This window comes from Garra rufa, chromosome 2 (assembly GCF_049309525.1).
Source record: "Garra rufa chromosome 2, GarRuf1.0, whole genome shotgun sequence".
NCBI classification, from domain to species: Eukaryota; Metazoa; Chordata; class Actinopteri; order Cypriniformes; family Cyprinidae; genus Garra; species Garra rufa.
In genome coordinates this window covers 48,380,967-48,392,889 of record NC_133362.1, presented here as the reverse complement: position 1 = coordinate 48,392,889, position 11,923 = coordinate 48,380,967, and the positions used below count along the sequence as shown (strand labels likewise).

The window sequence follows — 11,923 nt, the reverse complement described above, 5'->3', positions numbered from 1 at the left end:
TCAGAGATCACTAAAAATAATGTTAAAGAGGTGTGTGAACTTGCAAATACGATGTCAGACGTTTGTACTGGCTACTGTATACAGGCCACCAGGGCACCATACAGACTTTATTAAAGAATTTGTTGATTTTCTATCCGAGTTAGTGTTGGCCGCAGATAAAGTCTTAAAAGTGGGTGATTTAAACATCCATGTTGATAATGAAAGAGATGCATTAGGAACAGCATTTATAGACATTCTGAACTCTATTGGGGTTAGACAACACGTGTCAGGACCTACTCATTGTCAAAATCATACTCTAGATTTAATTCTGTCACATGGAATTGATGTTAATGGCATTGAAATTCTGCAGCAAAGCGATGATATCTCAGATCATTATCTAGTCTCTTGTATACTCTACATAGCTAAAACTGTAAATTCAGCTCATTGCTACAAGTACGGTAGAACCATCACTTCTACTACAAAAGACTGCTTTGTAAGTAATCTTCCTGACTTATCTGAATTCCTCAGCATATCCAATAGCTCAGAAAAACGCAGCTGGAGGAAAACAAAACTAGAGGTTTTCCGTACCGCTTGGCGTGAATGTAACCTATCTTATAGAAAAGCATTAAAAACTGCCAGATCGGATTACTTTTCGTCTCTCTTACAAGAAAACAAACATAACCCTAGGTATTTGTTCAATACTGTGGTTAAATTAATGAAAAATAAAGCAGCAACAGGTGCAGACATTTCCCAACAGCACAGCAGTAATGACTTTATGAACTACTTTACTTCCAAGATAGACACTATTAGAGATAAAATTGTAACCATACAGCCACCCGCTTCAGTATCACATCAGATAATGCGCTATAGATCTCCTGAGGAACAATTCCACTCATTCTCTATTATAGGAGAGGAAGAATTGAATAAACTTGTTAAATCATCTAAACCTACAACATGCATGTTAGACCCTATTCCATCTAATTTACTAAAAGAGGTACTTCCATAAGTCATTGATCCTTTTATGAATATTATTAATTCATCTTTATCATTAGAATATGTCCCCAAAACCTTCCAACTGGCTATTATTAAGCCACTCGTTAAAAAAAACACAACTTGACCCCAATTAATCAATTAATTACAGACCAATTTCGAATCTCCCTTTTCTGTCAAAGATACTAGAAAAGGTAGTATCCTCACAATTATGCTCCTTCTTAGAGAAAATGATATCTGTGAGGATTTCCAGTCAGGTTTTAGACCGTATCATAGTACTGAGACTGCTCTTATTAGAGTTACAAATGACCTGCTCTTGTCAAACGATCATGGTTGCATCTCTCTATTAGTGCTGCATTTGATACTATTGACCACAACATTCTTTTAAATAGACTTGAAAATTACGTAGGCATTAATGGTAGTGCACTGGCATGGTTCAAATCGTACTTATCTGACCGCCATCAGTTTGTGGTAATAAATGAAGAGGTATCATTAAAATCGCAAATGCAGTATGGAGTACCTCAAGGCTCAGTACTAGGGCCATTACTTTTTACGCTTTACATGTTACCCTTGGGAGATATCATCAGAAAACATGGTGTTAGCTTTCATTGTTACGCTGATGATACTCAGCACTATATTTCTTCGTGGCCTGTAAATTCTGAAAAAACAGGTGTTAATTATTGGACCTAAAACCTCCACAAGTAATACCCTTAAACACAGTCTAATACTAGATGGCTGTTCTGTCAATTCGTCGTCATCAGTTAGGAACCTAGGTGTGCTATTCGATAGAAATCTCTCATTTGAAAGCCACATTTCTAGCATTTGCAAAACCACATTTTTCCATTTTAAAAATATATTGAAATTATGACCTATGCTGTCAATGTCAAATGCCGAAACGTTAATTCATGCGTTCATGACCTCAAGGGTAGATTATTGTAATGCTTTATTGGGTGGTTGTTCTGCATGCTTAATAAACAAACTCCAGCTCATCCAAAATGCAGCAGCAAGAGTTCTTACTAGAACCTGAAAGTATGACCATATTAGCCTGGTTGTATCAACACTGCATTGGCTCCCTATAAAACATTGTATAGATTTTAAAATCTTGCTAATTACTTATAAAGCCCTCAATGGTTTAGCTCCTCAGTACTTGAGCGAGCTCCTAACGCATTATAGTCCCTCACGTCCACTGCGTTCTCAAAATTATGGCAATTTGATAATAGCAGATCATTGGCAGATCATTTTCTTATCTAGCGCCTAAACTCTGGAACAATCTACCTAACACTGTTCGGGAGGTAGACACAATCTGTCAGTTTAAATCTAGATTAAAGACACATTTCTTTAACCTGGCCTACACATAAAACATTAACACATTCATATAATTCAAATCCGTTAAAGGACTATTAGGGTGCATTTATCAGGTCAACCAGAACCTGTCTGTTTCATTCTTATTCCGAGGTCACCGTAGCCAGAACCAGCCTATATCCAGATCAGATGGTCACTGCAGTCCCCCGGATCCAGTCCGTACCCAGCTCAGATCATGGATCACCACCTAGAGATGACTTCTATAGCCCTGAATGTCAACCAGATGAGCTCCAGAGACGGACCATCAATGAAGACCTCGTCACCTAGACGGGCATCGGCGCTACACCACGGAAGGCTCTGAGGTTCCTGATGAAAGTGTGAAGTTTGTGACCAGAAGTTGTTCCACATGCAAAAATTGTCCAATATGCAAGACAGGAAATTGGAGCAGTGTAGAGTGAGGTGGCCTGCCGCTAATAGGAAGGAGTGGCTCCAGTTGGATGAAGATCTAGATAAGATCCTAGAGGTAACATCAAAGGGAACTGCTGATCAGAAACTTAAGACCATGTGCACCCTTATAATGGCCATAGACTCTGAGTGGTTCGGTGCCATTGAAGAGCGTGGTGCAAGGAACCCAGTACAACCAAACCAGCGAGAACTCAAAATCAGCCAGCTAAGACAAGAACTCAAATCTCTCAAGCATCAGTATAAGTTGGCAGGGGAAGATGAGAAAGCTGTCCTGGCAGAGCTCACAGAGATTATAAGGAGAAGGCTCATCATACTTGGGCAGAGAAAAAAGAGCCCAAAAGCGCAGTGCTTTCATTGCTGACCTCTTCCAAAAGGCTACTCGGACAAAAGCGAAGCGGCCGCCTCAATTGCTCCGTGGAGGAAGTCAACAATTATCTCAGTGACAGAATGAGAGCAAGAACTTGGCCAATGTGATGCTGATGATACACTGGGCAACTTTTTGAGCAATGTTGCTGGGCAACTTTGGCAAATGTTGCCGTCAACAGGCAGCCAAGTGTGATACAGGACCCACAACTGATCTAAATTATCCAGATAGAAATGTTTTACCCATTCTCTATCGGAAAGTGGCCAAGCAACATTGCTTAAAAAAAGTTGCCCGATAAAATTGCTCAAAAAGTTGCCGCGTGTATCATCAGCCTGAGGCATTAGTGTCACCTCCAGAACCGCTGGTTCAGGGCAACATCTCTGAGCCGACTCTGAAAGAGGTCAAAGATACAGTGAGAGCAGCAAGATCTTACTCTGCCCCTGGCTCCAGCGAAGTATCATATAAAGTTTACAAACAGTGCCCAAGGCTTCTAGTGAGACTCTAAAAAAGATCTTGAAGGCAATTTGGCGAATAGGAAAGGTGGCTGCTCGGTGGAGGCAGGCAGAGGGGGTACCGAAAGAAGAGGATGCGAGGAACATCGAACAGTTTCGTATCATCTCGCTGCTCAGTGTTAAAGGGAAGATCTTTTTTAATATTATAGCCCAACGGCTAACTGAGTTCCTCATGAAGAATGCATACATAGACACTGCAGTACAAAAAGGGGGAATCCCAGGAGTGGCTGGATGCCTGGAACATACAGGGGTAGTTACCCAGCTGATTCGAAAAGCAAGGGAAAGTAAAGGTGACCTAGCAGCCCTGTAGTTAGATCTGACGAACGCATATGGCTCCATTCCACACAAGTTTGTTGAAATATCATTAAGAAGGTATCATGTTCCAGAGAAGATCAGAAGTACCATTCTGGATTACTATAGTGACTTTAGATTGAGAGTTTCTTCAGGACCCCTAACATCTGACTGGCACCGGCTGGAGAAGGGCATAATAACTGGCTGTACAATCTCTGTTCCACTGTTCTCTTTGGCCATGAATATGATTGTCGAGTGTGCAGAGGTCGAATGTAGGGGCCCCAAGTCCAGATCTGGTAATCTGCAACCCCCCCATAAAAGCATTCATGGACGACCTCACGGTGACAGCACCATCCGTTCCGGGTTGCAGCTAAGCCTAGGTCTCTGGTCCTGAAGAAGGGAAAAGTGGCTGACAAGTTCCACTTCACCCTGGGAGGGACCCAGATTCCATCTCTGTCAGAGAAGCTGATCAAGAGCCTGGGGAAGATGTTTGACCAGTCCCTGAAGGACGCAGCTTCCTGTCAGCAAATCAGAAATGACCTGACAACCTGGCCTAGAGTGATTGACAAATCCGGGCTTCCTGTGAAGTTTAAAGCTTGGATGTACCAACATGCAATCTTGCCTAGACTACTCTGGCCTCTGTTAGTGTATGAGGTGCCAGTGAAAACAGTGGAAGCCTTGGAAAGAACCATCAGTCAGGGTCTCCGGCGATGGTTGGGACTTCCGCGGTCCCTAAGCAGCGTTGCCTTATATGGGCATTCCAACAAGCTGCAGCTCCCTTTTACAGGGCTTGTGGAAGAGTTCAAATCCACCTAAGCCAGGGGGGTCATGATGTATAGAGACACTTCTGATATCAAGGTGGCAGCTGCAGGAATTCAGGTAAAGACTGGAAGGAAGTGGCAGGCACAGGGAACTGTCAATAGAGTGGAAGCACAGCTTAGCATATCGTTTTGGTGGGCACAGTTGCGGTGGGGCGGGCAGGACTGGGTATGTTTCCCAAACCAGGATATGATAGAGCCCAAGGAAAGGAGAAGCGTCAGCGGATACAGGATGAGATACGAGCAGAGGTGGAGGAAGAGTGCTACAACAAAATGGTCAGCATGGGCAAACAAGGAGCGTGGACCAGATGGGAGCATGCAGAAGCTCATAAAGTCACCTGGTCAGAGCTCTGGAGAGAAGAACCATTACGCATTAAGTAATGGTTAATCAGTGTTTGACGTTCTTCCTAGCCCAGCCAATCTGTATTGTTGGGGAATTGCAAGCACCCCAGCATGCCAGCTGTGCCAGAAGAGTTGCACCTTGGAGCATCCTAAGTGCCTGCCCAAAGGCGTCGGGGGAAGGGAGATGTGTGTTGAGTGTTAAGGTCTTTGGCAGACACCATCAGCACAGCAATTCAAGAAAGTAAGAATCAACAGGCCCCCCAACAATATATTGCCTTCATCAGAGCTGGAGAGAAATTGTATCGGAGGGTTGGCTCAGTGGGAGGGTGTCTTGCCAGTGTACATGATTGGAAGCTCCAGGTCAACCTAGGGAAACAGCTAAAGTTCCCAGTGGGGCTGCACAATATATCGAAGAATTATCGTTATCGCGATAATAGTCTACGCGATATTGGTATCGCAGAGAGTTGCGATAAATGGCATTTAATTGGTTTAATTTCTTTACAAAACTTTCGCTAGTCTAACTACTGCACAGACTGCTGTGAGCTGCAGTGTGACAGGTTCGCCTTTCTCTCCAACATTACGTAACCATTTAAACTTAATCTTTATATTATTCCCTTTAATTAACTTTTGAGATGTTAGCCGTCAAACACTCCCTGTCACTGACACTGCGCTCCGCTGAACTAGGAACTGGCTGTTTTTTTCTCTCAACTATCCTCTGTTCCGGATCTGCACAAACTGCATTGCAATTAGGTGTGTGTGATATGACGATGTTTTACTGTGGACAGTTAAAAGGTCCCCACAATCTATATTTCGTGTTAGAGCGCGCACATTCTGTCAAATACAATTCTGCCGCCTCAAGGCCCTTTCACACGGGACGCAGCAGTCGCGAGTGTCTAGTTCATTTTCAATGGGAGACATGCGGCAAGCGGCAAACCGCGGGCGGTTTCGCTGGCGGCGCGGAGGCGGAGCGCAAGCGGTGCTCATGCACCCAAAATCCTGCCGCTTCCACGGGCACGGCGCTTCGCGGCAGGCGCTGCCAAAGATAAAAATATTTTATCTTTTTGTGAGCGGCAGCGGCAGCCGCGTCGGCTTTAACCAATCAGTGAACAGACTATTAACAACCAATAATAGAATATTTAACTGAATTTATAACGGATAAAATAGAGGAAAATATTGTTTTAAGTGTGATGGATTTCCCAGAACTGTATGAATCATCTAAAATCTCATACTTGGGGTGAGTGCACAAGTTGGTTTGCCAGGTAAAAATACAAATACGTACAAAGTGTCCAAACAATTCATGGGTACCAAAGACGTCACTTCCGCTATGCTCGCCGCCATATTTGTGTCCGATATGACAACAGACACAGCGCATCTAAATGAGATTTAATAATAAATTGAAATAACAAATTACTTTTTACTACTACTTCCCACACTGTGTATCTGACTTGATTGAATGTTTAGGACAAAAGGTGTACATCATTGTGAACGTAGTCGCTCGATGAAGGCTTTAAGACCTTGAAGAATCCTCTGCCGGCTGGTCACTAACTTACTTCACAGAGAACGGGACTCGCGCTGACGGCACTTATCCCCTTACAGTCCGCGCTTAGATTTCGGCAAATTAGTTTTGCAGAGAATAAATGCGGAGAAATGTGATTATTGAGCATAAGACCAACATCCAGCAAGCCAAGAAAACATCAAATTTACCTAATGGAAGACGTCTTTCACGTCTTGTGTATTCCTAAACCTGGATCTCATTATTGAAGCACAAATTCAAGCACCAAAAGCATGAGATTTCTTTATTTAAAATATGCGTTTTTATTCATTCAAGCTATATGGCTGCAATAACATTTTAGTTTAATTTAGTTTAGTTTATTACACCACTTGTGCAGCCAGTCACAATTCACAATGATACCATTTACTCGGGATGATGGTTTGTGTGTAACTTGTGTGCCATTTTTGTATAACAAATAATTTTAAGAGTAACTGTACATAAATAGTTTCAGCAAAACAAATATGATTATTTTTGAGAACCTTTTTACATGTATATACTTTACTGCAGGCGTTGCAATGACGAACGCTATGTAGTACAATAGTTTAGCGTTTATTATTTAATTTTCATAATTCACTAAACACTGTATATTCTAAAACACCTTCAACTATAAAACACTCTTGCTCTTAAGCCAAATACACACTGAAACAAATAATTTACTGCATCTGGATGTACTGTAAGTCACTATTCTCTGCATTAGCACTGTTTTGAACTTGCTGTTCGAATGCTTTCTTGTTTACTAAATCTTTGGACTTATGAATTGATCGGTTCAAAATGATGTAATTGCAAAAAAAATGCTTCTTTTCATTTTAAGGCATTATTTTCATATTAATGTACTGATTCACAATCTTAGGCCGCGATCACACCGAACGCGTTTTAGCAGTTGGAGGCGCCTCTTTTGAATGGTTTTCTGTTGGCAGTGAGCGTTCTGCGCGCTGATTATGCGCTCCGGGCGCCTCGCGTTTTCGCCGCCTGCTGCGCCTCGCGTTTTTGCAGAAGCGCTCTGAGCGCCTGAAGTTGAAAAAAAATCAACTCTGAGCGGAAAAACGCCCAACGTCATTCGCGTTCTTTTCCATTGTCCAATCGAATGAATGGAGAGGCGGGCCTTCTGTTGTGGTGACGAAAGTTTACCGTTGTTTAAAAAGTCCGGAGACTGCAGAAATGGAGGAGAAACCTTTGGTGTCTGTCGTGGGTAACCCGGAGCTGTATTATTTAGGGTTTCTGCTAATATGACAGTTTACTTAACAGCAAAAAAACTAAGATTTTAGAGTGCTCGCGCTATAATCCTTTGATTTGACTGACAGGACAGCTGTTTTGGTCGTTGCTTAGCAACATAAAAAAAACGCAGCACACTGCTCTTTTATTAAAAGTCACCAAACAAGGCAGTGCTGTGTGCCTCGCGTTTTTAAAGACGCTTTTGGTGTGATCAGGGCCTTAGTCAATAATTAATTATTATTCCACTACTCTTATTGTGCCGGAAAAAAACACCCTTGCTGTGAAAAGCACCTGCGTGAATGACACCGGTACGCTAAAGGCTATATGCATACCGACCCACTTCAAGCACTGCTGAGAACGAATAAAACTGTAGTTAGGTTTTTTTTCTGATGACTGTTGTTACAGCGTGCAGAACAACAGATCCCGGGCATATTGTATCCTTGTTGTGAACATTCTGGGAGTTTTGTTGATCTTCCTCTGGTAGTTGTGGCTGCTGTGACCATAGACTGAAACAGGTAGCGCGGTCACAAAAATGGCGGCGATAAAGCACAGTGACGTCACATGGTCCCTATGGATACATTATTATGCGTGGTGTTATGATAAACTATATCTTTCAAAAGTTTGAATAATAATAATAACAATAATTAATGACAGGATGACACAAAAACAATTTACCGTTTTACTTAGTCTTTTAAGCAATTGTAACTATGGCAACGTCTGCCCCCAGACCGCGTCGCGAACACCGCCTCAACTGCACAAAACGCTTCCACTACAAGAGAAGGCGGCAGCCGCGCGGCGATTTCACCGCTTGCCGCGTCCCGTGTGAAAGAGCCTTTAGTCTTAATATAGGCTACTGTACAACGCGGCACACATTCAAATCAAATGATAACTCAGCTGCAGAGGACCGCTCACGCATAGGCATCATTTCCACTGTGGGGAATCCCGTTTGTGTCCTGCCACTTTCAAAACAAGGTTTTGTTAAAGTAATCTATTGTATTGTAGAATGGACGCTATGCACTGCTGTTTCACTCGAGTTTCGCGCGGTCATTAAAACGAAACCAAAAGTAACACGCGCACGCGCATTCAAATACAATTTTAATACCCCGTGTTTAGAGAGCGAACCCACAATGTATGCAAATTAGGCTATAGGCCTATAACAAATTAGGCTGTTAGTAATATGTGGGCTATATATTAAGTTTTGTAGTTGTCTATAACTGTATATGCTTCAAAAATTCAGTCTCTATTTGCACTTTGAATATTGTTAAAGAACAGACATCACTGCAGACTATGAAAAGGCTACTCTAAGACAAGCTAATAAGATTGTTTGTGATTCAACACACATTTTGTACACAGAATATGAGTTGTTGCCTTCCGGGAGGAGGTTTAGAGTTCCTTATTGTAGAATGAATAGATTTAAAAATTCATTCATCACTGTGTCTATAAAGTGGTTAAATAATTGTAGTATGGAGCTGTAAAATTGTATTTTTATTTATTTATTTTTATTGGGGTTATGTATTTATCTATTATTGTTGTGTTATTTGTATTGTTATTGTTGTGCTTTGTTTGTCTGTCAATTGATTGCAGCATGGGTGATGGGCCCAAGACAAATTTCCCTGCGAGGGACAATAATGTTTACCTTACCTTACCTTGAAACAGTAGCCTACTTTGATTATGGCTACATTTATTGTCTAAATGACTAAGAAAGAACTGGGTCGTTTATTTTTTGTTATTTATACTGTAGATTCTTTAAAAATGCAGTGGTTATCTGAAATTTTAATGGCTCTACCTATAATAGAGAAAATAAACATCTTGTTGATGTACTCATATTTTCTATTAAGTTAGATTTAATTATGATGACAGAAGAATATCTTTTACCTGTTTATTTTAGTATGATCATTGCATATATAAATGATTAAAAATAGACAATAATAATAAAAATAATAATAATAATTTTAAAAATAAATATCGCAATAAATATCGTTATCGCAATATTCAACAACAATATCGCATATCGCATATTTTCCCAATATCGTGCAGCCCTAGTTCCCAGCCATCATTGCAGGGACTACACTCCATCCGGATATGGTGTTAACATCGCAGTCTACAAAGCAAGTGGTTTTGCTAAAACTAACTGTCCCCTGAAAAGACCGAATTGAGGAAGCGGCTAAATATGCAGATCTTGTCGCTGAGTGCTGGAGCAACGGATGGAAAGCACAGGAGATCGCTGGGAGATCAGTTCAGCGAACTCTTAACCTTCTTGGAATGAAAGGACTGCAGCGCAAAAGGGCCATTAAGAACATCTTGGAGACTGCTGAAAAGGCCTCGCGATGGCTGTGGATCCGGAGGGGGATCCGTGGCTAAGTGCGCCACTTGGACACAAGTCGGGGGCTAATCACCTCCGGCCGGGTTGCCCGGGCGAGGATGTCTGATGATTAAAGACCCGAAACACCCAGTGACCCTGGGTTCATCACTGAAGACGTGTCCAAGTAGCATCAGAAGATGTTTTTCCAACTCAGATCTTTGTTTTGGGCTACAAGTTCCTCCTCACTACCTATTACTCAAGTTGCCTGTGAGAGGACCTTCTCCACCCTGAAGTTAGTGAGGAGCACTGTGTGTGTGTGTGTGTGTGTGTGGGTGTGTGTAAGGCCAAAGTCTCCTCCCTAATTTCTTTAAGTCAGCCATAATTGTGCAATATGATTAAATATAACCTGTTGCAAAAAAAAAAAAAAGCTAATTTCGTTACCCCCCACACGCTTCATGTGATGCATACCAAGCCTAAATGTATTACATCTCTGAGTCAATGGAAAATTGGTATTGCTTATTACAGGCTTTACAAAAATCTACATTTAAAACAAAATTCATTTAAATCTTTAAAGAACAATCATTGTTACACATCCAAGTAGGCTATTATTAGTAGCAGTGTTTTACCATAATCTTGTGATTTTCACTTTGGTCACCCTACTGAAAAAAAATTACAAATATGCATACAAATTAACTACAAATATATATCATTAAGCAAAGATAGTCATGTCCCCAAATCTTTACTCAGTCCTGTTTCCCTAACACATTCCCCCCTCTAAAAAATTGAAAAATTCCATAAGACACATTTTCAACATAATACTACAACATGATCAAAATGATCAAAAGCATGTGGTCTCATTTTCTTTTCTGTATATTTGGTGATATTGTAATAATGGCTGGGGGCATTAATATGAATATACTGTCCTGTTACCTAAATTATTTCTTGATTTCTAGATGTTACTTGTTTATTTTAAAAACACAAATCTTTGGTGAATCACTATAATTTGTATAATAGTATATAATAGTATCTTCATGTACTCCATGTGGCTAGATTATACGTATTTGCTATTTTTACTGTTGCTGCCTTGTTACTCATATATCCTATATTAATGTAGATATTAGGCTACATCCATAATCTAGATAAATTTGAAAATGCATCTTTTCTCAACATTTTGGCCGTCTATCCACACTGAGTCAATGTTTTTGCTCAGAGAAAATGTATGGTTGCTCCTGCATTGCTGTTTTATATTACATTCCTGCAATAATGACAGTCAATGTTCAACACTCTTCACTATTTCAGCTAACACCTCACATGTCATACCTACACTAATATAATGGATACTCGTTCATGTTACCCAGTTTCAATCCTCTTACTAAATAGTTTTTTCTTTAAAAAATAAAGTTAAACCATTTTTTTTATTAAGTTTGGTCCATCATTTATCTTATTGTTTAATAAATTGCATCACAGAAAACTGATAAGCTTGAGGTTTGAGTTGCCTTAAAAATAAAAAAATTTAAATTGTGTACTTTAGAAAAAATACACCTTGTGTAGATAAATAGTCATTTTTTTTAGATACATATAATTTTTTTGACCAAGAAACCAACAATTTCTTTAAAATAATCACCTGTCTGACGGAAAAATAAAGGAATTTGTTGACATATTTTTTTAAAACATGAGTTTTGGTAACAGGACTGAGAAAAGCGCATTCATCTTCCACTTACCCAAGATGGACCAATACAGATTCTGATTATTGAAATATGTGTATTGCTAGATTCAGTCTTATAAAAAAGATAA

At 40.5% G+C, this 11,923-nt stretch overlaps 1 pseudogene; it reads left to right on the top strand.

Annotated features, from left to right (window-relative positions):
- The first annotated feature begins 2,728 nt into the window (after positions 1-2,728).
- LOC141325970 (uncharacterized) lies at positions 2,729-10,188 on the top strand (annotated as a pseudogene).
- Positions 10,189-11,923: the final 1,735 nt, after the last annotated feature.